At 39.5% G+C, this 27152-nt stretch overlaps 1 protein-coding gene and 1 long non-coding RNA gene across 5 annotated transcripts in view; one reads left to right on the top strand and one right to left on the bottom strand.

Moving 5' to 3' along the window:
* Positions 1–27152, bottom strand: part of SGCD (sarcoglycan delta) — a 981442-nt gene that overhangs the window by 329140 nt on the left and 625150 nt on the right. The window lies entirely within an intron of this gene.
* On the top strand, positions 783–26020 carry LOC108393828 (uncharacterized). The gene is made up of 3 exons (XR_005063175.2): positions 783–4151; positions 16821–17003; positions 22238–26020. It is a non-coding gene; the product is annotated as an uncharacterized lncRNA (long non-coding RNA).

The following is a 27152-nucleotide window of genomic DNA, read 5'->3' as shown; positions in this document are numbered from 1 at the left end:
GTGAGGGTACAGTCTCCAAAGAGATTTGGAGGGGATGAACTGATTTAGGAGAGAAGACACAGCTCACAAAAATGTCAAGGTTTTTGCTAAAGGAGATGCTCCTTGCTCTGGCTCTCCCATAACCTTCAGTAGAATCTGCATTCCTCTCTAAGGCTCTCTGTGTGACTGGAATTTCCCTGACAAATGCATCAAAGATGGTGCAGGGCAAACACAGACAGAATGCATATGAGGAGAGCCATCTGACATAGGGAGGCTCAAGGGAATGGGAGAAACATTCTTAATAATATTTGCACTCAATTTTGAATGCTTGGGAAAATAAGAGATGACAGGAAATTTTATGCCTTCTTCTCCAGGTGCTTTTCCACCTTCTCTCCAAAGATCTGGAAGAAAGGAATATCCATAGACCAGAAGTTTCTGTGCAACGACTGTAGATGAACATCAGGGACTAGATCAATCTCTATGGAGCAGTGAGGAATTCATCTAAGAGAGATCCACCTGAGGACCACAAACACAGATGTGGACACAAAGACAGAGGAGGGAGGAAGGGCAGGTCTTTGCAGTCCAGTGAACATCCAACACAGAGCTTTGTAAACATTCCTTCGCCCATCATTATGTATTCCTTAACACTGGCTCAGAAGGGAGGTTATTGCAGTCATCACAGCGAGTCAGAAAAAATACGGGGAATTGGGGAGGTTAAATGACCTGCCTGGGGCTGCCACACAATGTGGAGCAAAGTTGAGATTAAAATTCCCCAATGCCTACGCCCCAGGCTTTGCTCCACCTTAACAAAGTTCACAATCTCTAAAAACAGCTCTTCCTCTGGGACATGACAACAGGATTCTATAGAACTGTACCAGGGATGCAGGAACGGAGATTCAGGGGTACACATTATAGACTACCTGCCCCTGGGCTTGAAATCTTTTGCCTTGATTTCTTATTCTGAAAGCTGAAAAAAGTGCTATGGCTTTTCTTTACTGGGGACAAGGGATGGGGGACAGAACAGGGAAAACATGGGATGGGGGCATATTTGCTTGAACAATTAAATATAAAATTAACATATGATCCAGCAATTTCACATCTAGGGATATATACCAAAAGAAAGCAAGGCAGGAATTCAAATAGATATTTGTACACAAATGTTCATAGCAACATTATGTCAATAGCCAAAGGGTGGAGATGACTCAAGAGTCCATCAGTGGATGAATGGGTGCACAAAATTTGGTATATGCACACAATGGAATATTACTCAGCCTTAAAAAGGAGTGAAATTCTCATGCATGCTACAACATGGATAAAACCTAGACATTATGCTGAGCAAAATAAACAAAAGGGCAAATTCTGTATTATTTCACTTCTATGAGGTTCCCAAAGCAGTCACATTTTTACAGACAGAATGCATAATGGTGGTTGCCAGGGTCGCAGGGAGGGGAGATAGGGAGTTACTGTTTAGTGGGTACAGATCATCAGGCTGAATTTCAAGATGATGCAGAAGTTCTGGAGATGGATGGTGATGGTTGTACAATAGTGTTAGTCTACTTAATGGCACTGAATTGTACTGGAAATGGTTAACGTGGCAACTTTTATGCCATGTGTACCTTGATCACAATTTCTTAAAAGGAGATAAAAAGATCATGACTACTTATTTCCTAGGTATATCTCCACTACACTGAATGGCCTGTGATGGCAGGGGCCACATGTTTTACTGATAACCATATCCCCAGTGCTCTTCATGGTGCTGCCCACAGGAAGTTCTAGCTAGATACTTATTAAGTAAGTGAACCAGTGCCGGCCTGCTATTGTGGAGTGAGACTACCTGTGGCTTCCTCTGCCACAGTGCCTTGCTTTTTGACAACATAGTCATTGTCTGTTAGCTGCACTTGCAGACTGCCTCTAGACTAGGCAGCTCTCTGAAGCTGGGCTGTAAGGGACATAAGGGCCCAGCTTTCCCACCTGTCAGTCCTATTGGCCAATAAAAGAACAAGATTAGATAGTACAGACTCTGTATTATTGAGAAATGCAGAATATGCCATTGGGAATTAGAAGAACTTATCACAATAGTATATAATTCAGCACCTTTTAATATTCAAGAATTTTAGAGCTATCCAAGTGGATTTCAGTCCTATGTGGTCATCAGCATCAGCTAAGGAACTTTTTAAAAATATACATTCTCTGGGTATTACCCTCTTGATATCTGATTTAGTAGGTCTAGAATGGGTTCTGGGAACCTCAGTGTTTATTTGCTTAAGCTGTTATGCAAATAAGTTTGGAAATCTTTGCTCTAATCACTTCATTTGGTATGTCTTGCTTACCAAATGATAAGCTCTACCAGGGCAAGAAATGTGTCTTATATAATGTATGTATCACCTACAGTGTCTGGGAGGTTAATAAGTTCTGAGCTGAGTGATTAATACCTCTCTAAACATAAAACGGCACATGGCAATGGTCAACCTACATCTACTCTACCATTCCAACAACTCAAAACCTTAAGACCCAAATGAAGTCAGCTCTTCATTCTCATGCAGAAAAAAATACAAATATAAGTAAATATGTTGCCTGTTGGAGCAATATCAGCAAGAGTTGATTATTCCTTTAGGTCCACATCTGTTCTTTCAAATACTTGGAATTCAGCAGACTTATGAATAACACATTTCAAATTACAGGAGAGTCCAAGAGGCAAAAAACGGCATATTGTCAAGGCCAAGCAATGTGTGTTTAAACTAGAACAGCTGTAGATACAAAGCATCAGACTTGCTTTAAATAATAATGATGCCAATGATTTGAATTATAAACAGTTGTTTTCTTGGCAATATATGCTGTGACCAACCCTGCTTTATAACTAGGAGAAGGTGATCTTTCCTTGATAATCCACCACAAAATTTCATCATTATTTTGGAATGATGTCCAAATTCTACTAGCAGCAACACATTATTTGTGCTTCAGATAGTTTTCTGCCCAGATATCCCTTTTACAATGCAAATGCATTGATTTATAATTCATTGATACTTGAGTATGAACTAGGCCAGCATATTGTAAAGTCAGAACTCTACATTTAAGAATACCTTTAGTTAAACATTTTTGGGAATGGTAAAAACTGTTATCTTTTCTCTGACAGTCAAAAACAAAACTGCCTACAGTGGTTCTCAAAGTGTGGGCACTGGATGAATCATATCAGCATCAGTGGAAAACTTGTTAAAAATGCAAATTCTTGGGCTCATCCTAAAATGACAGAATCAGAAACTCTGGAGGTAGAGTTCAGTAATCTGTGTTTTAATAGTCCTTCCAGTGAGTCTGATGCTCATGAAAGTTTGAGAACCACTGTATTATGATATTACTGGTGAAAGAAGGCTTTCAGTAATGAAATGTGCTTATTTGAAGGCAGCATTACTCAAACACATTTGCTTTCATACCCTTTTTCATGTACCATCAATATCCATGTAGTCTGCTTAATGAAATACACATTAGATATTGTTACACCAGATTATGGAAAAGCGAAATATGTTAATTGCACAACTGGCAACATATAATGACAAGAGCAAACACTTATTGCATTATACTCTGTGCCAGCCCCCAGGAATACTGTGGTAGATCTGTTAGACATGATCCCTTTCTCACTAGGATAAACAATGAACATATAGAGAATGTAATGTATGAAGTCCACACAGTATAGATAATATAAAGGGCAAATTAAGAGGAACAATGGACAATTCAGCATTATTTGTGTCCTTAATTTCTTTTGCAAGGCATTCTCATCCTTCTCTTGTCCTCATTGCCTTGGCTGTGGGGACTAAAGCACCTGCCTTCAGCAGATATAATCAGACTTTACTCAGAAGCACTCTTAGGAAGTCCTAAGTACAAAGGCTTTAGAAAGGTCATGGTTACCAAAAAGGCTGGTGCTGTGGTCTGAATGTTGTTTGTGTCCTCCCAAAACTCGTATGTTGAAATTCCAACTCTCAGATACTATTAATAGGTGGGGCTTTTGGGAGGTACTTAAGCCATGAGGGTGGAGCACTCCTGAGTGGGATTAGTGCCCTATAAAACAGATCCACAGAGCTCCCTTGCCTGTTCCACTCTGAGGACACAGCGCAAAGTTGGCAGTCTGCATCCCAGAAGAGGGCTTTCACCACATCCAGAGCCTTCCAGCCTTCAGAACTGTGAGAAACACAATTCTGTCATTTATAAACTACCTAGCCAATGGCATTTTGTTACAGCAGCCAGAACAGACTAAGATAGCTGTCCAGTAAAGCTGCAGCACGCACACTCACAGACAGGCTCGCTTTCTCCTAGGTCACTGTTACTCTGCTGAACCTTCAAAGTCAGGTCTCTGGTTTGGTGGGCCTGCTGCCTGGGAGGTAGCTGAAGTCTGGGGAACTGGGGAAAGAGAAAGTATTCATGCTACAAAGAGAGCAAAAACCTGGATTTGCACTTTAAGAAACATATGCGCCAAGTCACAAGGCCTATTACAATGAGCTTGCTGAGGGCAGGGACCTTTGTTGTGCTCACGGATATATTTCCAGACTCCAGAACAGTGCCTGGCACACAGCAGGTACCCAACAAATATTTGCTTTCACGGTTCAGCAAACCCTCCATGTCAGTCATGTGCCGATCTGTGTATTAATAAGAGTAAGCTAATTGTTCAAATAGTGTCAAAATATGTGAAAGTTGAAATATAATAGAAAGGACTATCCAATTAAACTTTCTGCAAAAATAGGAATGTTTTATATTGATGCTGTCTAATATGACAGCCACATGTAGACACTGAATGCTTGATGTGTGGCTGGTGTGACTGAGGGACTGGGGTTTTCATTTAAATTTATTTAAACAGTCATGAAAAGCTAGTGTCTACCGTATTAGGCAATACATGAAAAGAGGTATATGACCCAGAGTAATGAGGGCTCTGCACACTAGTTCTCCACCCAACCAGCAGCAGAAGTAAAGAACATGGAAAAGTCTGGGTAGGGGCACATCATGTGCCAGGCCTGTAAGTGGTCTATGATATTTCCCTTTGTGTTCCATTAGTGAGAACTACTCACATGGTCCCAACCAGATGCAGGTGAGTTTGAGAAATACAGTCCCCAGGTATGCAGCCACCCACCAGCCACAACTCCAAATTTTGGAGGCGGAGACACATATTATTTTAGTAAACAGCCAGCTTGCTATCTCTTTCACAGATGACTATGAAGAAAGAAAATGACTTTCAAGGATCCTCTGTTACCTCCTCCTTTCCCATCAGCCCTAGTCATAGAGTATTAGAATTAGATAGAAAACGAATAGATCATTTCATTCCATTGTTGATAAAATATTCAGGCAGTTCATCGTGGAACAGTTCCTGTGACAAGCTTTTCTGGTTCTCCACGGGTTCCTGAAGAAACCTGCAGGGAGATCTGCTTTCCCTACCACATTCTTTTGCCCTGTTTCTCTTTTCCTTCAAGCCAAACTTAGTTGTGCTTTCTCTTAGAGAAAATGGCCTGATGATGATATTGATTTGATTAACACTTGCATGCAAATCAGGATACCCACAATCCTATCACTTAACAGTGTGAAGTACCCTGAATGACACAGTTGCACTTTAAAGGAAGAACTTTATTGCTTAAGCAGAAGTAATGATTGACAGGGACCTTCTGGCAGGGTATTGGGGGAAATATTTACCTAACCTGTAGGGCCAGCTCTTAAATTTCCTGGAACACTTGTAAAAAGGGGCTCAAAGACTTGGATGTGGGCCCAAAAGCATAAGGGCACTCTGTTAATAAATCCTTCCTCTGCCAGCCTCAGGATAGATTCCAAATCATCTCTCAAGAGGCAGAAGAGGAGAACAGCAGGTCCCAGTGCCCAGAGACTTATCCAAGGTGCTCCTGCCCATGGTTCGTAGCTATCAGAAATAGCCTCACCCAGCTTCACTAGAACGCAGCATTTAAAACATCAGTCATTTTCCTGGCAATGACTTACGTATTACTTTGGGGAGGGATCTGCCCTGTTGGTTAGCATATCCTGTGTGGGGCCTCTTCCATCCAGACTCTAAGCTGCTATAGGAGGCAGGGATCTTATTCCATGTACGTGAATCTCCCAGGCACCTGGCTCTGTGTCTGTTGAACCACAGCATAAGTGAGCATAGAGCTGTTTAATGGGGTCAACAGGGCCCACAGATCTATTCTGGACAATCTGAGTTCTGGTCCTGGCTGTGTAGTCTTAGGCAAATGGCTTTTCTTCTCTGAACGTTGGATTTATCTTCTAAAATAAAGTTCAACAATCTGGAATCTATGGGTCAAATCAAGTTTGGTCTGTTTCCGTACAGCTTGTGCGCTAAGGATGGTTTTTATGTTTTTAAAGGTTTGTAAAAAGCAAAACAAGGAGAACATGCAACTGAAACCGTATGTGGGCCTCAGAGCTGGAGAGTCCTACTACCCGGCTTGAGAAAAAGCTTGCCCACCCATGCCTGCTCTAAAATGAAGATAATACTGGAAAAAAAAATAATGTCTGCCTTTAAACTTTTTTCTTTTCCCACAATTCAGCGAAACCATTTATCTAAAGAATTTATAGAAATCCAAATAGTGATTATATAACCCAAGTGCCAGGCCACTCAGGAAAGGCAAGGCTGAGAACCCAAACAATACCCTTTCTCTAGGCAAACACCTCAGGGTCCAATCAATATGCAGCCGGGAAGACTCAGACACAAATAATGACCAGTAAAGTCCTTTTTTTGGTCCTGGCGTTCACTGGTCCTGGAGGCAGTAGAGGTTGGCAGTTAGCACTTAAGCCTGGGAGTCAGAGTAGCCATCCTGAGTCCCAGCTTTATCTCTAAATTCCTATAGACATTTATTGAACCCTCTTTGAACTTCCAACTTCTCAAAATAGGAATCAGGATAGTCACCTACCTCCAGGACTGCAATGAAGGCTAAGATACCAATCAGTGGAAACTATCATTATTATTGTTAGGGACAGAAAAAGAAAGAATATATTCTCATACATGTCTGCCTCTTGAAAGTGCTTCAATACCAACCCAAAGTCAACAAGCCCCACGTTGCAAAGTACTCTACCATCACCACCCCAGGGAGCACTCAATACGTATTAACCAATCAATACTGTTGGCAAAGGGCTCAGCCTCCTGCAGTTGAAAAGCCCAACAAGGGCATGAAATATTTTCCCTGAATTTCTCTCTGTTGCCCTGTTTACCTAAGCCCAAAGCCCTCCAGATACCTCTGTGCTGCAATAATAAGAACACACACAACAACACATACATAAATAAAATATTTTGCTGCTAATGAGGAGCAACCAGCAGTTTTCTCATCACTCTGGTGACAAGCTTATGTGCTCTACAATTGCAGTCGAAATATTTTTGCTATTTTGGTGATTTTCTTGGCTTCTTTCCCGAGGGATTAATCATTCCTCCAGCACTGGGAGAAGCTGAGAAATCATAGACATGACTGAATGACATGATAGTGCATTCTCGTCACCCACGCTGAATCTCTCTGGGCATGAAATTAAATCATCTAGGGGAAGATGGCTTGCTGAGGTAGGGCAAGTATGGCAGCATAAGCCCTCCAGGGCTCTTGCTTCGTGGTATGTGTTCCAGTGGTCAGATAGGTTGACTTCAGTTCTTCTGCGTTTCCTAAATTCTAGGTGAAAAAACAGGAACACACTTAAGGTCTTGTGGATGTGCCTAAATTAAACTCATGCTGCCACTGGGTTGGCAGGCAATAGTCAGTTATGAACTAAGGTTATGACTGAGAACAGAGATCACTGTAAGCAAGTTTTGAATCAGGAGAAGTCGACCTAGAGGACACTCTAGAGGTCATTTTATTTCACAAGGGAGGAAGCTGTAGACCCACAGGGCTTTGGAGGCAGACACACATGTATTTGCAACTCTGCCTCTTGTCACCAAATCACCAAACCTCTCTGTGATCCAGTTCCTCTCTGAAAATGTTACAAGTACCTTTTTCACAGACAGTTTAGCACAGGGCCGGGTATAAGATGAATATACAAATGTACAATGGCCAGACCATAAACACAAATAGAACCTTGACCCACCATTGCAGCGGCATGGCCAGGGAGCCAACCCCTGATTTACAATAAAACTCAGGAAGCCAGCTTGCTCGAAGTCATATTGCTACTTCTAGTGACAATCAGAAGGCTAAACAATAATTTCTTCAGGGATTAGCCCAAAATGAGCAGGGCATAATAACTGACAGCTTCCCTGATTTTGTCCTCACTTCCAATAGTGCAAATCTGAGAACGCCACATATGGTTCCCTAATCAATCACATACATGCCCAGCTTCTAGTTAGCCCACCTACAACATCCCCATCCAATCAGGGCATGCCTGAAGCTTTCCTAGTCCTCTGCCTGCCTTTTAGTCTCTGACAAAACACGACTGGTGCTAGCTAACTCCCTTGCTGTAGCAAGCTCAGAATAAACAGCCTTTGCTTCTTTCCATTTGGTTAATCTTTCTTTGCTTCCAGAATGCACACACTCCTACCCTGTACATTGCCTGCACAATTGCACACACATTGTCATACAGTGAATAACAAAAAGACACACCTCTTGAAACACTGTTGTAATTTGCAATCCACTGATAAAGCCAATTAACAAAGGACTTAATCTCCACTGTATGATTACTCAAGCTTGTTTTATCCAACAAGAATTCTAAAAAGTCTGTAAGTTTGTATAGTGTTTAATCTTCTCAGAGCTTACACAAAGTGTTACCTCATTTGCTCATCAAATCTGTAAATGGAGAAGAACCCAAGCTGACTTCTTCATTAAACAAAGTAGGAACAAAACCAAGGGCCCACAATAGTTTTAGGGGCTCACAAAAAATGGCTTCATTTCTTTTTAATCAGAAGGAAGGAAAACAACTTTTTAGGTGGAAGAAAATAATTGACACATAATATTAGCATACTGGTTTTTACACCAACACAGTTGTAAAATGCAATTTTTTTCAATTTTTCTACTACAATTACATGAACAACATTATGGTTTCTAGACCCCCCTACTGTCAAGTCCCCACCAAATACCCCATTACAGTCACTGTCCATTGGCGTAGTAAGACGCTATAGAATCACTACTTGCCTTCTCTTTTTTAGCATCTATGGAGATGATCATGTGGGTTTTGTCCTTTTTGTTGATGTGGTGGATGATGTTGATGGATTTTCAAATGTTGTGCCATCCTTGCATCTATGGGATGAATCCCACTTGATGATGATGGATGATCTTTTTGATGGATTTTTTAATTCAGTTTGTTAATCTTTTGTTGAGTATTTTTGTATCTATGTTCATCAGGGATATTGGTCAGTAATTTTCTTTTTTTGTGGGGTCTCTGCCTGGCCTTGGTATTAGAGTAATGTTGGCCTCATAGAATGAGTTTGGGAGTATTCCCTTCTCTTCTACTTTTTGGAAAATTAAGGAGGATGTGTATTAGCTATTCACTAAATGTTTGATAAAATTTAGCAGTGAAACCATCTGGTACAGGTATTTTGTTCCTAGGCAGTTTTTTGATCACTAATTCAATTTCCTTGCTGGTAATTGGTCTGTTCAGATTTTCTGTTTCTTCCTGGGTCAGCCTTGAAGGTTGTATTTTTCTAGAAAGTTGTCCATTTCTTCTAGGTTATCCAGTTTGTTGGCATATAATTTTTCATAGTATTCTCTCATAGTTCATTGTAATTCTGTGGTGTCCATAGTGATTCTTCCTTTCTCATTTCTGATTCTGTTCATGTGTGTAGACTCTCTTTTTTTCTTGATAAGTCTGGCTAGGGGTTTATCTATTATCTATTTTTTTTTTCTCAAAGAATCAGCTCCTGCTTTCATTGATTCTATTTTATTTATTTCTCGATTTTATTTATTTCTGCTCTAATCTTTATTATGTTCCTCTTTCTACTGACTTTGGGACTCATTTATTCTTCCTTTTCTAGTTTCACTAATTGTGATTTAGACTGTTTATATGGGACTGTTCTTCTTTCCTGAGGTAGGCCTGTATTGCAGTATACTGCCCTCTTAGCACGGCCTTCCCTGCGTCCACAGATTTTGTGGTGTTGAATTATTTTTGTCATTTGTCTCCATATATTGCTTGATCTCTGTTTTTGGTCATTGATTCATTATTTAGAAGCATATTATTAAGCCTCCATGTGTTCGTGGGCTTTTTCATTTTCTTTGTGTAATTTATTTCTAGTTTCATATCTTTGTGATCAAAGAAGCTGGTTGGTACAATTTTAATCTCTTTGAATTTACTGAGGCTCTTTTTGCGGCCTAGTATATTATCTCTTCTTGAAAACGTTCCATGTACACTTGAGAAGAATATGTATCCTGTTGCTTTTGGATTAAGTGTTCTGTAGATGTCCATTAGATTAAGTGTTCTGTAGATGTTCTAATACATTGTTCAGTGCCTCTCTCTCTTTACTTATTTTCTGTCTGGTTGATCTGTTCTTTGGGGTGAGTTGTGTGTTGAACTCTCCTAAAATGAATGCATTGCATTCTATTTCCCCCTTTAATCTGTTAGTATTTGTTTCACATATATAGGTGATCCTGTGTTGGGTGCACAGATATTTATAATAGTTGTATCTTCTTGTTGCAGTGACCTCTTAATCATTATGTAATGTCCTACTTTGTCTCTAGTTACTTTCTTTGTTTTGAAGTCTAATTTTTCTGATACAAGTACTGTAACTCCTGCTTTTTACTCCCTGTTATTTGCATCACATATCTTTTTCCATCCCTTTGCTTTCAGTCTGTGTATGTCTTTGGGTTTGAAGTGAGTCTCTTGTAGGCAGCATATAGATGGGTCTTGTTTTTTTATCCATTCAGTGACTTTGTGTCTTTTGATTGGTGCATTCAGACCATTTACATTTAGGGTGATTATTGAAAGGTATGTACTTATTGCCATTGCAGGCTTTAAATTCATGGTTACCAAAGGTTCAAGGGTAATTCCCTTACTACCTAACAGTCTAATTTAACTCACTTCATATGCTATTACAAACACAACCTAAAGGTTCTTTTTTTTCCTCCTTTTTCTTCCTCCTCCATTCTTTATATGTTAGGTATCATATTCTGTACTCTTTGTCTATCCCTTGATTGACTTTGGGGGTGGTTGATTTGATTTTGCATCTGCTTAGTAATTACGTGTTCTACTTTGCTGTGGTTTTATTTCCCCTGGTGACAGCTATTTAGCCTTAGGAATACTTCCATCTAGAGCAGTCCCTCCAAAATGCACTGTAGAAGTGGTTTGTGGGAGGTAAATTCTCTCAATTTTTGCTTATCTGAAAATTGTTTAATCCCTCCTTCAAATTTAAATAATAACCTTGCCGGCTGTAGTGCCTGTCTCCAGTATCAGAGCTAGTGGGCTGAGCACACAGGTGTAACCACTGTGCTTTGCATCTCTAGCTGTTGTAGGCAGGGCCTCCCTCTGGCTGGTCTGACGCCAGCACAGTGACTGCCAGTTTGCATTTTTGCATTTTGCGGTTTGCTAGCTGGTGCCATCAGGCCAGGGGGAAGGTGCAGCAGGATGCATGTCACAGTGGGGGGCCTTGGAGCTGAGTAGGCAGCCAGGGGGATGGAGCACCTGAAGCTCCTCAAAGTTCCTAACCTGCTGGGCAGAGCACGCCCAGACAACCTTGTCCCCCTATCCCTTCTCCTGTAGCTAGCTCCGTGCAAACCCCGCCCGCCCCTCCAGCAGCCCTCTCGCTGCTAGGAAGCCTCTCAGACGTCTGCCTTTCCTTTGTCCCAGAGTGGCCAGATGTGGATCCCCATCCTCCACAAACGGCCGGAATCTCAGTCTCTCAAGCACTCCACCTATCTTAGTTCCCCATCCTCCAGAGCACCACACAAAGTAGGTTTGTACTCCAAAATAGACCTCCAGGGCTGGGTGTTCAGTAGTCGTAGGCTTCCACCCCCTCTTTGATCCATTTCTCTTCCTCCCGCCAGTAAGCTGGGGTGGGGGAAGGGCTCCAGTCCTGCCTGATCAAGGCTTTCATACATTACCCTGTTTCGTGAGGTGAGGTCTGCTCTGTTCGTGAGGTCTGTTTGCAGTCCGGGGTAGCCTTCTTTCCTGTTGCTGTTTTAGGGCTAGTTGTATTAACTATATTTTCACACTATCTGTGGTTTGGGGAGGAATTCTCTGTCTCACCTCTCACGCCACCATCTTGAATCATAAAATGTAATTTTAATACATTTTTGTGAGGTAAGGCAGCCAGAAAGCAAAAGTGCGTCTAGCCTGCAAAAGTCATGGTGTGGCCCAGATCAGAGAATATAATATTTGCTCATTTTTGTGGGCGGATAAAGCAATGGTCACTATTATCATCCTTCTCAGCCAACCATAATCTCTTCTCTTCAATCTGATAATTCTCAGATTTGTTTTCTAGATATTTTCTGATACACTGATCCTTTCAATTTATCCTTTTCTGCAGCTATCAAAGCTAATATGTTCAAAATAGAGATGAGATCATTACCTAACTTGTAGAAAAGTAATTTAAGCTTTGTTGCCATCCCCAGTACTGTCCCAATCTGGCCCCAATTTATAATCCTTTTTCACCCACTACTGCCACACACAGAAGTTCCCCACCCGTGACACAGGCATGACCAGCTCACCTCTGCCCAGGTGGTCCTCTGCCTGCTGAGCCAGTGCATTCTGCTCAGGTCATCCTTCCCATATCACTTTGTCAATGAAGTACTCTCAAGTATCCAATAGGAGATGTTCCCTTGTCTTCCTCCCAAAACACCATTAGATCAGAAATGATTGAAGTTTGTTAGATATGTCTGTCTTAGAACACGACCTCTTTGAGAATGAGAACCATATCTTATTCATCATTCTTTTGAGTGCCAAGAACGGACATTTCTTAAGTGACATGCCCAGAATGCAAAAGTGATCAGCAGCACAGTTGGTATTAGAAGTTAAATCATCAGTCTCCTGATTTTGCCTTTTAGTTGATTGCACAGCATCTTACTAATGGCCAGCCAGACCAGAGAGGCAGCTAGATGCTCTGGATGTGAAGCACTGAAGTAAAACAGAGCTGTGCTACTGAATAAAAACAGGATCTCTAGGGGAAAAAACAAAACAACAGAAGCAAAATAACAACTTATAGTGCTTGCCAACTTCTGTGGTATAAATACTCTCAGCAAGGCCAATTTTAAGTTATCAACTACCAACATGACTTCCCTGAGCACAGAGTTGGGAAGAGAAGCGCAGGGGTACACCACTATGTACTATTCCCACTGTACACATGCCATAGTCCAGATAACCTCAAGAGCATAAACAGCCTTAAAATGTATTAAAAATAACTAAGAAGTAATGATGGTCAAGTACTTATTGCCTTCATTTTAATTAATTTAACTATACATTTATGCATCATTTTAATAGTGGGCATATTTTATAACTGACTCAGTTGGCAAAATTCCTGAGAATTTAACAATTAGCTCTCATGAGCCAGTACAGTCTCTACTCCACCACAGACAGCATGAACCTTGGTCGGATGTAGCCTACAGGATGTTGTGAGTATAAACACCCCTAACATTTGAGGGTTTAAATCAGTAACACTGTAAAAGCACTGCTTACATTATATTTAATTTACTGAGGCAGGTTTTCCCTGCCCTGTGCTGCTCTGTGACATGCCTCCCTTTTATCGTTTGTGTTCAGTGCCTACCTGTCTCACTAGACCATGAAGTGGAAGACTCTATTTCTCCCTGCTGTATTTTTGATGGCAGGACTTCAACAAACACTTGTTGAGTGTGTGGATAGAGTATACATATATGAGCATCTTGTTGGCACTCAATCAGTTTTATACTGATATAATAAGGGTAATGTTGCAAGATAGAGGAGACAGAGAGCTTTAAACAGGTTCCATAAAAGGGGAAGTCTATACTCAGTGTGACCTACTGTTGCTTGCACTTGAGAAATCCCTGGGAATACATCCAGTACATGTGCATTCAATGGACCAAGGTTGCAAATAAGGGTCACCTGCTACACTTTTTTAAAGTTTATGTAAAGTACTAGATATTAACTATTACTTAAAGGTAGCACAGCAAATACTAACATAATAAGCAAACTACCACAATATTGCACAAAAGAGTACTCTTGTCCAGAATTTAAGAAAGTAGTCAAAGAAAACATACTGGACTTGGATTTGTTTTTTTGCTTTTTGTTTTATGCCCTGTGCAATTTCAAAAAAATAGCCAGCATATATGCAGTACTACTATGCGTCAGGTCTGATTAATTAATTTAGTCATACAACAACCCTCTCATATATGGACTGTTCTTATCCTAAGAAAACTGAGACACAAGGAATTTAAGTAACTCAGCCAAGGTCACATAGTTAAAAAGTAATGGCAGTCTGGTCCAGAATCTCTGCTCTTAATCATTATGCTATCTGACAGCTGACAAAGCAAACACTGCCCAGAATGTCCAGAACGTCCTTAGAGCTTTATCCTTCTGGAGTTAGTTCCAGCGTTCATAAGCAAGAGTTTCAATCTTCTTAGAAGATCTCTGGATGAGATGAGATGAGAAACAACCCTAATCCTGAGACATAAGAATGTCTCCCTTAACCAGGGGAACAAGGATCAGGAATTCCTGTCAGCTATCCCTTTTGGGCAGGCCCTTCAGGGCAACATTTCAAATGGACATATATACGTATTGCAGGAGGAGGAATTTGCTAAGCCTGTATTTGCCCTCCCAGATTAAGTAGCCAACAAAAAGCCCATAGGAATAAGATACAAAGGAAGCTCATCTCTTTTTATTGAAATATAGTTGATATACAATATTAAATTGGTTTCAGGTATACAACATAGTGATTCAACAACTATATACACTATGAAATACCATAAGCGTAGTAACCATCTGCCATTGTACAAAGATGTTGCAATATTATTGATTACATTCTCAGTGTTGTACTTGTCATCCCTATGATTTACTTTATAATTGGAAGTTTATACCTTTTAAATCTCTTCACTAATTTTGTTCATCCCCCCACTTCCCTCCCCTGGGGCAAACACCTGTTTGTTCTCTGTATTGCTGAGTCTGTTTTGTTTGTTTTTTGTTGTTGTTTTTTTAGATTGCACATGTAAGTGAAATCATATGATGTTTGTCATTTTCTGAGTTATTTCACTTTGCATAATACCCTCTAGGTATATCTAAAATGGCAAGATTTCTTTCTTTTTATGGCTGAGTGATATTCCACTGTATTATGTAACACATCTTACTTATCCATTTAGCAAAAGAAAAAGGTAACTTACTGTGTGGGAGAATATATTTGCAAATTATATATGAATATATGAAGAATTTATCAACTCAACACCAAAAAAAAAAAAAATCTATCTGACCAAAAACTGAGCAGAGGACCTGAACGGACACTTTTCCAAAGAAGACATACAGATGGCCAACAGACACATGTAAAGTTATTCAACGTCTCTAATCATCAGGGAAATGCAAATCAAAACCATAATGAGATATCACTTCACACCATTCGGAAAGGCTAGCATCAGAAGGACAAGAAATACCAAGTGCTGGCACGGATATGGAGAAATGGAACCCTCATACACTGTTGGTGGGAATGTCAATTGGTGCAGCCACTGTGGAAAGCAGTATGGAGGTTCCTCAAAAAACTAAAAGTAGAAATACCATACAACCCAGTAATTCCACTTCTAGGTATTTACTTAAAGAAAACAAAAGCACTAATTCTAAAAGACATATGCACCCCTACACTCACTGCAGCATTATTTACAATAATCGAGATATGGAAGCTACATAAGGGAAATTTATCTTTGAAGAGACTTGGGGAGAGGGAGTTTCAGAAATGTTGGCCTCTTTAAATATATGAGTGTGTGTATGCATGCCTTTGTTGGTAAGTGGTGGGAGGCAATGTACAGTATCCTAGCAGGTTCATCTAGATAAGGATCTTGCTCACTCTAGGTAAGGATTGTAGCTTCCTTCCTCTCCCACACCCATTACAAGGTCAAATCCAACATTTCAGGTGTGTACATGTGATGAAATTTTAGTAGATGTGTAAATAACATTTTGTTTTTTCAAGACCAGCATTGGGACTTTCTGGTTTCAATATTTTAGATTTCAAAATGACATTGGAATTAGGTTTTTCACTGCCACAAATGTGTTTAGGGAGTTATTCAAAATACAAATGCATTTCCATCATTCCTTTTCAGTTGCTAAAAGTTATAGGTTAATAAAATCTTGGAATGAATAAAATCATGGAAGGTTAACCAAGAATGGGAGTGAGAAAAATTTAGATAGCCAACTTATTTTGTTAAGGAAAAAACAGCTTTCTGAAGAAGTTGGAGGAACTGGTCTTATTAACTGATTCAAGTTCCAAGCTGTATTTTAATGTAGCCCATGCATGGATTCTGGCACAATAGGGTCTTCAGGCTGCCAAATCCAAAATCAATTTGTAGGAGAAACAGCAATCAGTCATTAATTGATTTCTGATTCCATTCAGCTTTAAATTAAAGGACATCTCTAAGGCCCTTGCAAATAAAATAATAATCCGTGATTGGGCACATCTGATTGCAATTTGATTGCTGTCTATATCTGACTACTGTGTTTGCCAAAGGTCGCCATTGGGCTGGCACCTGGTCATTGAATGAATCTGCTTTTTTGTATTTAATCCATTGATCGCCTTTCTATTAATGAACCGGGGTCCATGGCACAAATGGAGGTGTTCAAGGAAACTATTGTCGGGAAGCTTTTTAAAGAACACACAGTTCCTGTACTCACATCTTGAATTTCTCAACAGCTACTTTGCTTTACTACCACACCATGTTCCTGATGGTAATGCAGAATCACAGGTTGGAGCTCCTATCAATAAAAATGGATTCACTCCACAATGTATGCTTTCTTTGCAGACTCAGAATGTTAGATCCAATTTACACAGCTCATCTGGCTAGACGATCCATCAGTATCCACTGATCCTGAAAAGATGACTCAGCACAGCTTCATACCTCTTCTTACTTAGAATCACCCCCTGTGCCTCCTCTCCCTCTCCCTGTCTAAGAAGAGTCAGAAAGAGCAGAGTACAAGAATTATAGGTAAAGGAATCTTTGCTTTTCAGAGATACCAAATTGATGAGACCAATTTCAGACTGTAATATGAATGTGGGCAATGAAAACTAATGTCCTCCACCATCCTGTGTATTTTACTTCATGCCAAAGACAATACTCATTTCCCCTTAGCATGTATATTCTCCTAAATAAGGAAATTGTTCTTGGGATTGCTTGGGGCACATATTTTTATTGACAATATTTTCTTTCCAACATCTCAGAAAGTTATTTAGAGACCATACTCTGCCAAACAATATTTCTGCTTTTATAAAGCAATGTCATGCTTCAACATCTATTCTTCATCTACTAAGACAGAGTTAGCAAAGAATATTTTATTTTCAGCTGGGCCGTGTTAGTCCTTCAACTCTGCTTATAGGTGCAGTACATTATGCCTGGAGGCCCTCTGGTATTATATAAGCTCCCATGCATAACATGAATTAGCAAGGAAGTGACATATTTATATAGCAATTAAAAATATGTTTAGCATTCCCTGAGGTGCCACCCCTCCCAATTATTTAAGCTAAAAGAACATTAATTATCTGGCAGGCTGTACTACAACAGACAGCAGTTGTTTCTGTACCGAGTGTTTAATACTGCACATGAAAACAGAATCTGAATTTTCACAACCTTGACATGTCTACACACAGTGATTATACTTACACTTAAACACAGCGGGCTCTTCTTACATAACACCATTTGGAGCTGTCAAATATCCAGAGGCATGTGACATGCCCAAAAGCTCATTTACTTCTGTGTCATCACTTCACAATAAGATCATTTATTTCTGAGCATGAACAAGAGAAAAAGAGGATGGCTGATCATTCCCAAAGTCCATCTTGATTCAGAAGCCTATACTAGGCAGTTCCTCAAGGCTGTAAGATCCCAGAATCTGTTAGACACTCTGGAATGTTCAATCCTCCATGCTCATAAAAGGCATTCTTTTGAAAGCACACTTTTAACTGGTGTTTACTTCTCCAAGAGAAATATAATAGAGAAAAACAGTGGATAAACATGCCTGAACTTGGTGGACCATTCTGAAACACTTTTTGGGAGTACAACTTTTTGTTTTTGAAATACCAGGGTGAGCCTGAGATGGTTTTGGCTGGTCCCACAGCAGTAACAACCAAACACACAGTGGCCAGCATTCCATCAGGGGAACCCCCACCTCTCCATGTTCTGGAGCACTTAAGTTAAGAGAGTGAGGGAGCCCACAGCAGCTCATCATCACCAAAGTACCATCGAGATTTGTATGGGGCTTTGTGTTTCAGAAAACATTTCCACATATTTCACTTCACTGAGGCATACAGTAATATTATAGGGGACTGTTATAGCCCCTTGTTTACAGTTGAGGCACAATATCCTGAATTTTATCTGACTTTTAAAATAATGCACACTAGAAAATTTGCTGTCCAGCCCAGATATTTACACTTAAATCCATTAAAGGTGATAAGGCAGGCGACGATGATAACAACTGGCCATATGTAGTGTATTTTCACTGTTTGCTATGCAACACTTGTATAAAACTTTTAAATAGATTAACTCATTTAATCCTCAGCACTCCCCTTTATGGATGGGAAAATCTAGATTCAAGAGACCAGGGGACTTGCCCTGAGTTGCACAGTCAGAAGCGAGAACGGAACCTGTGACAGTCTGGCTGCAGAGCCTACCCTCGGCCACCCACACCACACAGTGCCCCGGATCATACTGCTGCCCCGACAATCACATTAGCATGGTTACTTCAGTGCTTCAGAACACTGGCAAATGTGTAAACTAAGGAAATCCAAGTGACTGTAGTATCACTAACGCATGGTGAGAGGCTTTGTGACCAGTTTTATACCTAATGGAACAAAAAACACGTGAATCACCATTACCTGCTAGAAGGTCTTCTGGATTTAAGGGTTTGTAGCTCATACTCCGACTCTAATTAGCTGTATATTCTTGGCCAAGTCACTTACTCTCCCCAAGTCTCTACTTTTCCTCATTCATGCAATGGAGGTGGTAATGGAAAAGACCTGTAAGACTGTTAGGACAACTGTATGAGATCATACATGGAAACCGCTCAGTAGAGTGCTCAGCAACTGTCAAGTGCTCAGCAAATGGGAATGTCTGTAATTTAAAAAAAATTGACAATGCATCTAAATGCATTACTCTGAGAATAGAAAGCTCTGGCTCTTTTCTCTAGGTATTCCCTTAACCTAGAAGACCTAGGCCACCTCCTTTGTCACCTTATCATCACTGGTCAGTCATTTCCTTCTTTGTAGGCCAACATAGGCACTCACCTCCTCTAGAGAGGCTGGTTCAAGTTGGACCTCTTTCACTCTGATATTCCCACATATGTTTCCGAACCACTCTTCCAGATCTTGGCCCAAATATATTGTGAAAATGAAACACTAATAATGATCGTTCACCTTGAAGTACACTTTTCCCCCATTGGTTTTAATTTTGACTTCAAAATGTAGCATCCTTGTGGGGAACTATGTTACTTCACAGACACTCCTCTCCCACCCACCTCTCCTGTGCTTTCCCCTGCCTACACTCTAGACACAATTGGGTTGCAAGCAGACAATGGGTATGCAGGGGATCCCTGCTTCAAAGGCTCCCACTGACCAACAAGCTACCATGGTGTCCCAGTCTATTAAATAAAGAGAAATAGAGACTTTATATTTAGGGGGTAGCCCAAACTCCTCATTTTGCAGCTAGAGAAGATGGAGCTAGAAAAGGGGTGGTTTGCCCAGGGTCACAGGACTGGATATTAGCCAAGCTGGAAATGGATCCCAGGTCTTCATATTCCTGGGATATTGGTCTTGCCGCTGCGGGTCACCATCTGAACCAAAGATCCCTGATTGCCCAGAGTTTTGAGTGGGCTCGTAGTACTTTTAATAATTGACATTTCTGGCTGGATTCCTCCCACCATGCACCAGAAGGCACTCCTGTACCCATAATGAGTGTGCTTTCTCTCCCAGCCTTGCCTACGTGCCTTCTCCCCTTCCTGGATCCACACCCCAACTCACCTCCACCTTAAAACCCCAGCTCCACCTTGGGGCCACTGGTTTTCAGTACCTGGAAGCCTCTCGACTCAAGTTTTATTTGTCCCTTCTCTAGTCACCTGAGGCCTGGAGTGACAAGCAAACTTTGTACATAAACATAGCACAACCTATCTTTATGGTCTTGTCTTAGATTAGAGACATCATCCTAGAATCTAGAGTTCTTGGGATCTACCCCCAAACACGTCTGCTACCACTGACCATAGAGCAAAAAGAAAAAAATCTGGGCATTTTGTTAAGGTGTGACTTTTTAAAATTATATTTATCAAGGAATCCCTTTTAGTGTTCCTCTCTATAGATAAAACTCTAAAGATTTTATTACAACTTGAAAATAACTTTTTAAAATCTATTTGTGCATTTATTCAATTATTAAACACATGCATACTGTTCTATCTCCACTGCCTAGAAGAGTGTCTGGCACACAAGAGTAGCTCAATAAAATAAGTGGCAAAGGGCCAAGTCCCCAACCAATTATATATTAATGTGAGAAAGGTTTTGAGAGGAAATATCTTTGATGATATAAGAACATATAGAAAGGACATCTAACTTAGAATTAAGGGTTTAAAGAAGGTTTCACAAAAGAAGGAACATCTGTCTGTGCTAAGAGCCAATGGAAGAACAGGAGCTAATGAAGTGAAGAGATTCACAAGATCAATGTTCCTAGAAGAAAGACCATACACTCAAAGGTGTGGAGGTAAGGAAGAACATGGTCTATTTGGGAACAAATGTTCACTCACCTTGGTCCCTCTTTGGCTCTTTCTGAGGTCTACTGAAGGTGCCCATATTTAACTTATGTGGATTCAAAAGCATATCTTGATTCAAAAACCCAGTCTTAGCCACTAAATATGTACACAGGGACATGCATATAAATGTACACCTACATAGGCTATAAATACCAGGCACTCCAGAGTAAGTGTGAAAGGTAGAAGATTTAATACTTAGGGTACCTCAGTCCCCCTATCTTTCTCACACAGTCTCTTGCCACATTCATACAATTCTGGAATTTAATGATCCATTTAAAAAATATTACTCCCAAACATAAACCAATTGTTGTATCTGGTAATTAATCCAAGATACTATGATCTGCTCCAAAATTGGAGGAATACGGGCTGTTTCAGACTTCTGGAGAGGTGACATTGTAAGTTTCTAATGTGAAGGGATAGTCAAAGGGCCATTTGAGTACATCTGTTTTGCATTATGGGCCCTGACAAACTTCACTTTCAACTCCAAGGAAAGGTTGCCTTTTAAATATAAGAGAATCAAGGTTGCTTAGAGGAACTGTGACTTGTCCGAGCCTCACAGCACACCCAAGAGCAGCATAGCCCAGGGATCCCATCTTTCCAGTTAATAACCCTCTCTCCAAGCATCATATTTCTCATGTGGACGAATTGAAGTGCCAAGCACAGAATGTTTTGGCTCAAGTTTCACGTAGTTAACCTTTCAGACTCCAAGTCTTCTTTTGTACTAAAATACTAATCTTTTGAATCAGGTTGCATTTGTGACTGTCTATCTCTTTATAACAACCCCTAATAAAAATGGCTAGTGGGCTTGTTACCTCTAGGAATGACCTTGGTGGTTGCTAATAATACAATTGATTATACTAAAAATAGCTATTCACCAGGATTTGAGTACCTTAGTTTTAGTTACTGGAATGCCCTTATCAAATAGATTAAAATCAAATGATATTTTTCCTCCTAAACTTGTACTGTAATCTTCAAAAGTCCATGAAATTTCATATGTAAATAACCAGTTCTAGCAACCTCAAATTAAATGAGAGAAATCTGCTTTGCTCACATGTTTCAGTGAACATAATTTGGAAAGATAACAGACTAAACATGAGTGCCAAAATATCCTCAACTGGATTTAGAAAATGTTAGACTCCTGCTAATATTATGATAACTCAAACTGAGTGTTTCTAATTTTATTACTTTTTGTTTTAAACCCAGCATTGTAGCTCTTGGAAAATCACAAGTTTTAGGTTTAAGCTTTAAGTAGTGACCTATTGGCATTTGAGTGAAAGTGAGATAGAAACAATAAAAGTTAACCTTGATTCATAAGGTTAAATCAAGACACAAGAGTGACTTTTCCATGACTTCATGAAATGGCTCTCAGTCTTTTTTCTTGGTTCTTATGTTTGTATATATCTTGATAGGCTTTTTACTTTTGTTTCTGACATAGAGCAACATGAGTGAGCTCCTGCAAGTCTTTGAAGCCTACAAAGCAATTTTTTTTTTTTTTGGCCAGCTTCTTTTGGCAGAGAAAAGTAGAGGATGGAAGGCCATGGAAATGTGCCAGATGACCACCTAAGGGGCATTGATTTACTACTTGGAGAGTGACCAATGAACACTGTGCGGCCTGAGAGCATGGATTTTGGAATGAGACACACCTGGATTTCATTCCTGCCTCCACTATTATTCTTTACATAATTTAACATTACTGACTCTTTGGTTTAACATCTGTAAAGTAAGAACAAACACCAAGCATACTTAACTAGCTGTGAGAGCTAAAGAAGTAACATAATGTTTATGATGATAATAAAAAGCATACATGGAGCACTTACTATGTTAAGTGTTTTACACAGATTCTGTCATTCAGTCCTTCTAAGAATGCTAGGAGGAGTACACTGTTCTATTCCATTCTATAGATGAGAATACCCAGGAACAGAGTGTTTAAGGAACTTAATCAAGATCAAAGAGGCTTTAATGGCGGATCTGGGATTCACTCCTGAGCAGACTCCCTTCAGAGCCACAGTTATTAACTATTAACTGCTCTTTCTTACTGTTCAGATCCCTTTCGGCTCTGAAATGCTATGATTCTAGGTCTCATATAACAAGTGTGCCTTTTAACACAGACACTGGCAGCTTAACTGATTGTGGCAGTACAAAATGTTATACTTTTTGATCATAAATAGATACATGCATGTGTACATGAAGGCATGTATCTGTCTGGGCAAGCATTACAGTCACAGTGGAACCTAATGCTTATGGGTGAATTGTATTCAAAACATTCTGCCATGCTCTTGTGCCCAGCCCCCAAACCATCACCTCCAGAGCAAAGATGGACATTTGCATTCTGTATGGAAGCCAGAGACCAATCTCATTTTCCTTGCCCAACAAGTGAAAAAAAATACTCCAGCTTGATTAGGATATGCAGAGAAGACCCACTCTCTGTACCAAGAACCTTGAGATTCCTTTTTATTGTGTGTTTCTTTTTCTTTTTTTTCCCTCCCAGAACCTCTTACTGAGGAGTGTCAGGCCAGCTCTGCTTTGCAGCAACACTATGTTCTCAATTTATAACCTTCATTACTTTTATTTAGAGCCCCTCAGAACTGTTAGAAAGTTGCAGCCAATTCACAAGCTTGATTAACTTGGCCTCTACCCTCGCTTTTTTGCATACCTCCAGCTCAATTCTTCCTGAGATTTTTTGTGTCTGCGGATTACTCAATTGCCATTATTTTGGGCTGATGTCATGGGAGAGGAAGGGGAGAGACTATTTGAAGGATTTCATTATTTACTTTTAATTTATTTTGTTACCTAAACTACTGACTGAAGCAGTATCTCAAGCTCCAGCTATCCTGCAGCACACACAATATGGAAGAGTATACTGCTTCAAATCAACTGATGAAAGAAAAAGATACACCCCCACAACTCTTATCTACACTTTATCCTCATGTACCTCTTCAAACTTTAAGACTGGAATGAGAACTGCAATCTGGCTAACTACAATTCCAGGCTCTGTACCACACATTAACATTAATTCCTTTGTTTCACACACAAATCTTGTGAAATGAGTAACACTATCTGCATTTTATGAGGCAACTCAAGTTCAGAGAAGTTCAGAGATACATTTAGTACTGCACGGAAAGAAAGTGGCTGAAATGGTATTTAACCCACTTCAATCTTAACCGCGAAGCTATCTTCTTAAAGTCTCTTCTCAGGTGTCACCATTACTGAACACAACAAAATGAACCTTCTAGTCTTATAAAGTATAATGTTTCATAGAAGTTATTTGGTAAGATTTTCTTTGAATGAACTTATGAATGAATGAATGAGTGCCTGAAGAGCATGCTTTTCCTGCTTTTGTAAATTCAGCCTGGTCAACCTCTTCTGCTGTAAACTGGAAGAGGGAAGTTGTGTTTACAATTTTTAAATAAGAAAAATAAAAATAAAGTACAGAATATGTACTGATCAAGGTAGGGTTGTTTAAGATTTGGTTAAGTGGGAGAACCTTTTTGATGTCTGGATTTAACTTTGGTAAAGTGTATGCAATACATCAACTTCTTTATTATTGCAACAATTCTCTTCAAGACCCAGGGGGAGCCCAGGTGAGCTGAAATAACCCTAGAAATACAGTCTAAAGTAGATCTTTGCCACGGTGATTTCCATTGAGAACAGAAAATTCAAGGATAGGGCTCAAGACTCAACTACCAATAGTTTTAGGAAGCACACAGACCACAAAAGGGGCTCCTGGAATGGGCTCTAGACCTGGATGAACCCAAACTTTGGGGCTCTTTGCTTCTGTTCAAACACAGGGAACACAAGCTCTTACATCGACCATTTGTTATTCACACTCAAGCCTTGCTTTTACTTTACATAAGATAATATTCTGGAGGAACCTTGAAAATAAAGGAATTGGTGTCATCCTCGATTGCTTTTTTTTTTCTTCTCATAACCACCATCCTATTCAGCAGTGAATTCTGCCATCTCTACCTGAAAAATATCTTCCTTCTTTTTTGGTTATCACCCTGATTTGCATCACTATCATCTCACACCTGATTACTGAAATAGCCTCCAGCCTCATCCTTGTTTCTCCCTGCCCTTCTGCCGTGCATTCTCATCACAGTAGACACAACCATGATGGAAAATAGAAAATCTGGCTACTGCTCTTCTGGTTAGGTAGCATCCTTTTTCACTCAGAACAAAACCTCAGACCTTGTTCTGATTTAGAGACACTACATGATCTGACCCCTGCTAACTCTCTGATCTTGTCCCTATTGTTTTGTCATCACACTGCTTTAGCCACACAGAAGGACACTCCTTTCTATTTCTTGAACAGTCTAGCCATACTCCATCTCAGGGCCTTTGCACATGCGGGTCCCTCTGACAGAATACTCTTTGCCCAGACATCTGCGTACATAACTCCTGCACTTCTTTCAGCTCTTTACTCAAGGTCACCTACAGGAGGAGGCTTTTCCTGGACTCTCTAATCTTTAACTCCATTCCTCCAATCACATTTTTCTAACCTCCATCAATGGCTCATTTTTCCTCTTTAGCAAATATTGATATCTAAAATACCATGTAGCTCTTTTTATCTTGTTTAATATAAGCTACCTAAATAAAGCATTCTAATGTGTCAAGTTTTTTGTTTGTTTCTTTTGAATATCTGAAACCTAGAATAGTGCCTGACACATGATAGGAACTCTTAATAATTAATTGCTAAAACAAAAACAGAACAAAATAATTAATTAATAGGTTTATGGACAGATAAGTAAACAGGTGGAAGTAGATGCAAATATGTGGCACATAGTAGACACAGAGTGATTTAATGGTTTAATAAAAATGGATGAGTCATATAATGGTAGTCAATGGGATCATAGTATTATAGGTGCTTTTATTTTATTATTTGGGATTAACCATATTTTATCATATTTGTATATAACAAATATATTAAAATTATTTTTCACTTGGTTAGAGCTTTATAAGATTTTTCACATACCTCATCTTGTTTTATTCTTTGGGTGATTATATCTCATCACAGTAGACATAGCCTACCTACCAGGATGCTACCTAACCAGAAGAGCAGTAGCCAGAATTTTTATTTTCCATCATGGCTGTGCCTACTGTGATAAGAATGGGATTATATCTCATTTTTCACATGTGAAGAAGTGAGGACAAGAGAAATAAACTGATTATTCATGAGTTTACAGCTAGCAAGTTACAAAGATGGGAAAATAAGAAGGCATTAGCTTCCACCCAAAAATTATTAGAACTAATAAATACATTCTAATAAACTAATAAATAAATTCATTTTGGGCAGGACACAAAGTCAATATACAGAAATCTATTGTTTCTATATATTGATAACAAACTACCAGAAAGAGAAATTAAAAAAACAATCTGATTTACAAATAAAGATGAATCAAATACCTAGGAATAAATTTAACCAAAGAGATGAAAGGCCTATACTCTGAAAAATATAAGACACTGAAAGAAATTGAAAATGACACAAATACACAGAAAAATGTACCATGCTCATGGATTGGAAGACTATTGTTGAAATGTCCCTACTACCCAAAGTAATCTACAGATTCAATAAAATCTTTATCAAAATACCAATGGCATTTTTCATTAAACTAGAACAAATAATCCTAAAATTTGTATGGAACCACAAAAGAACCAAGATGGCCAAAGCAATCTAGAGAAAGAAGAACAAAGCTGGAGGTACCATGTGCCTGGATTTCTAACTATACTACAAAGCTATGGTTATGAAAACAATATGCTACTAGCACGAAGACAGATATATAGATCAACAGAAGAGAAGACAGAGCCCAGAAATATACCTGTGCTTACATGGTCAGTTAATCTATGACAAAGGAGGCAAGAACATACAATGGAAAAAAAGACATTCTTTTCAGTAAATGCTATTGGGAAAACTGGACAGCTATATGCAGAAGAATGAAACTGGACTACTTTCTTACACCCTATACAAAAATAAACTCAAAATAAATTAAGACTTAAATAGAAGAACTGAAATCATAAAACTCCTAGAAGAAAACATAGGCAGTAAGGTCTTTGACATTGGTTTTAGCAATGTTTTTTGGATCTGTCTCCTTAGGTAAGGACAACAGAAGCAAAAATGAACAAATGGGATTACATTAAACTAAAAAAACTTTTGCATGGCAAAGGAAATCATCAACAAAACTAAAAGGTAACTTACTGAGTGGGAGAAGATATTCACAAATGGTATATCAAAAAATTAAAAATTGAAATATCATACAGTCCAGCAACTCTACGTTTAGGTATTCAACTGAAGAAAGCAAAAGCACTAATTCAAAAAGACATGTGCATCCCTATGTTCAATGCAGCAGTATTTA

The sequence above is a fragment of the Manis javanica genome, chromosome 1, assembly GCF_040802235.1.
Source record: "Manis javanica isolate MJ-LG chromosome 1, MJ_LKY, whole genome shotgun sequence".
Taxonomy (NCBI): domain Eukaryota; kingdom Metazoa; phylum Chordata; class Mammalia; order Pholidota; family Manidae; genus Manis; species Manis javanica.
Note: the sequence above shows the minus strand (reverse complement) of the source record. Positions and strands in the feature narration are given on the sequence as shown.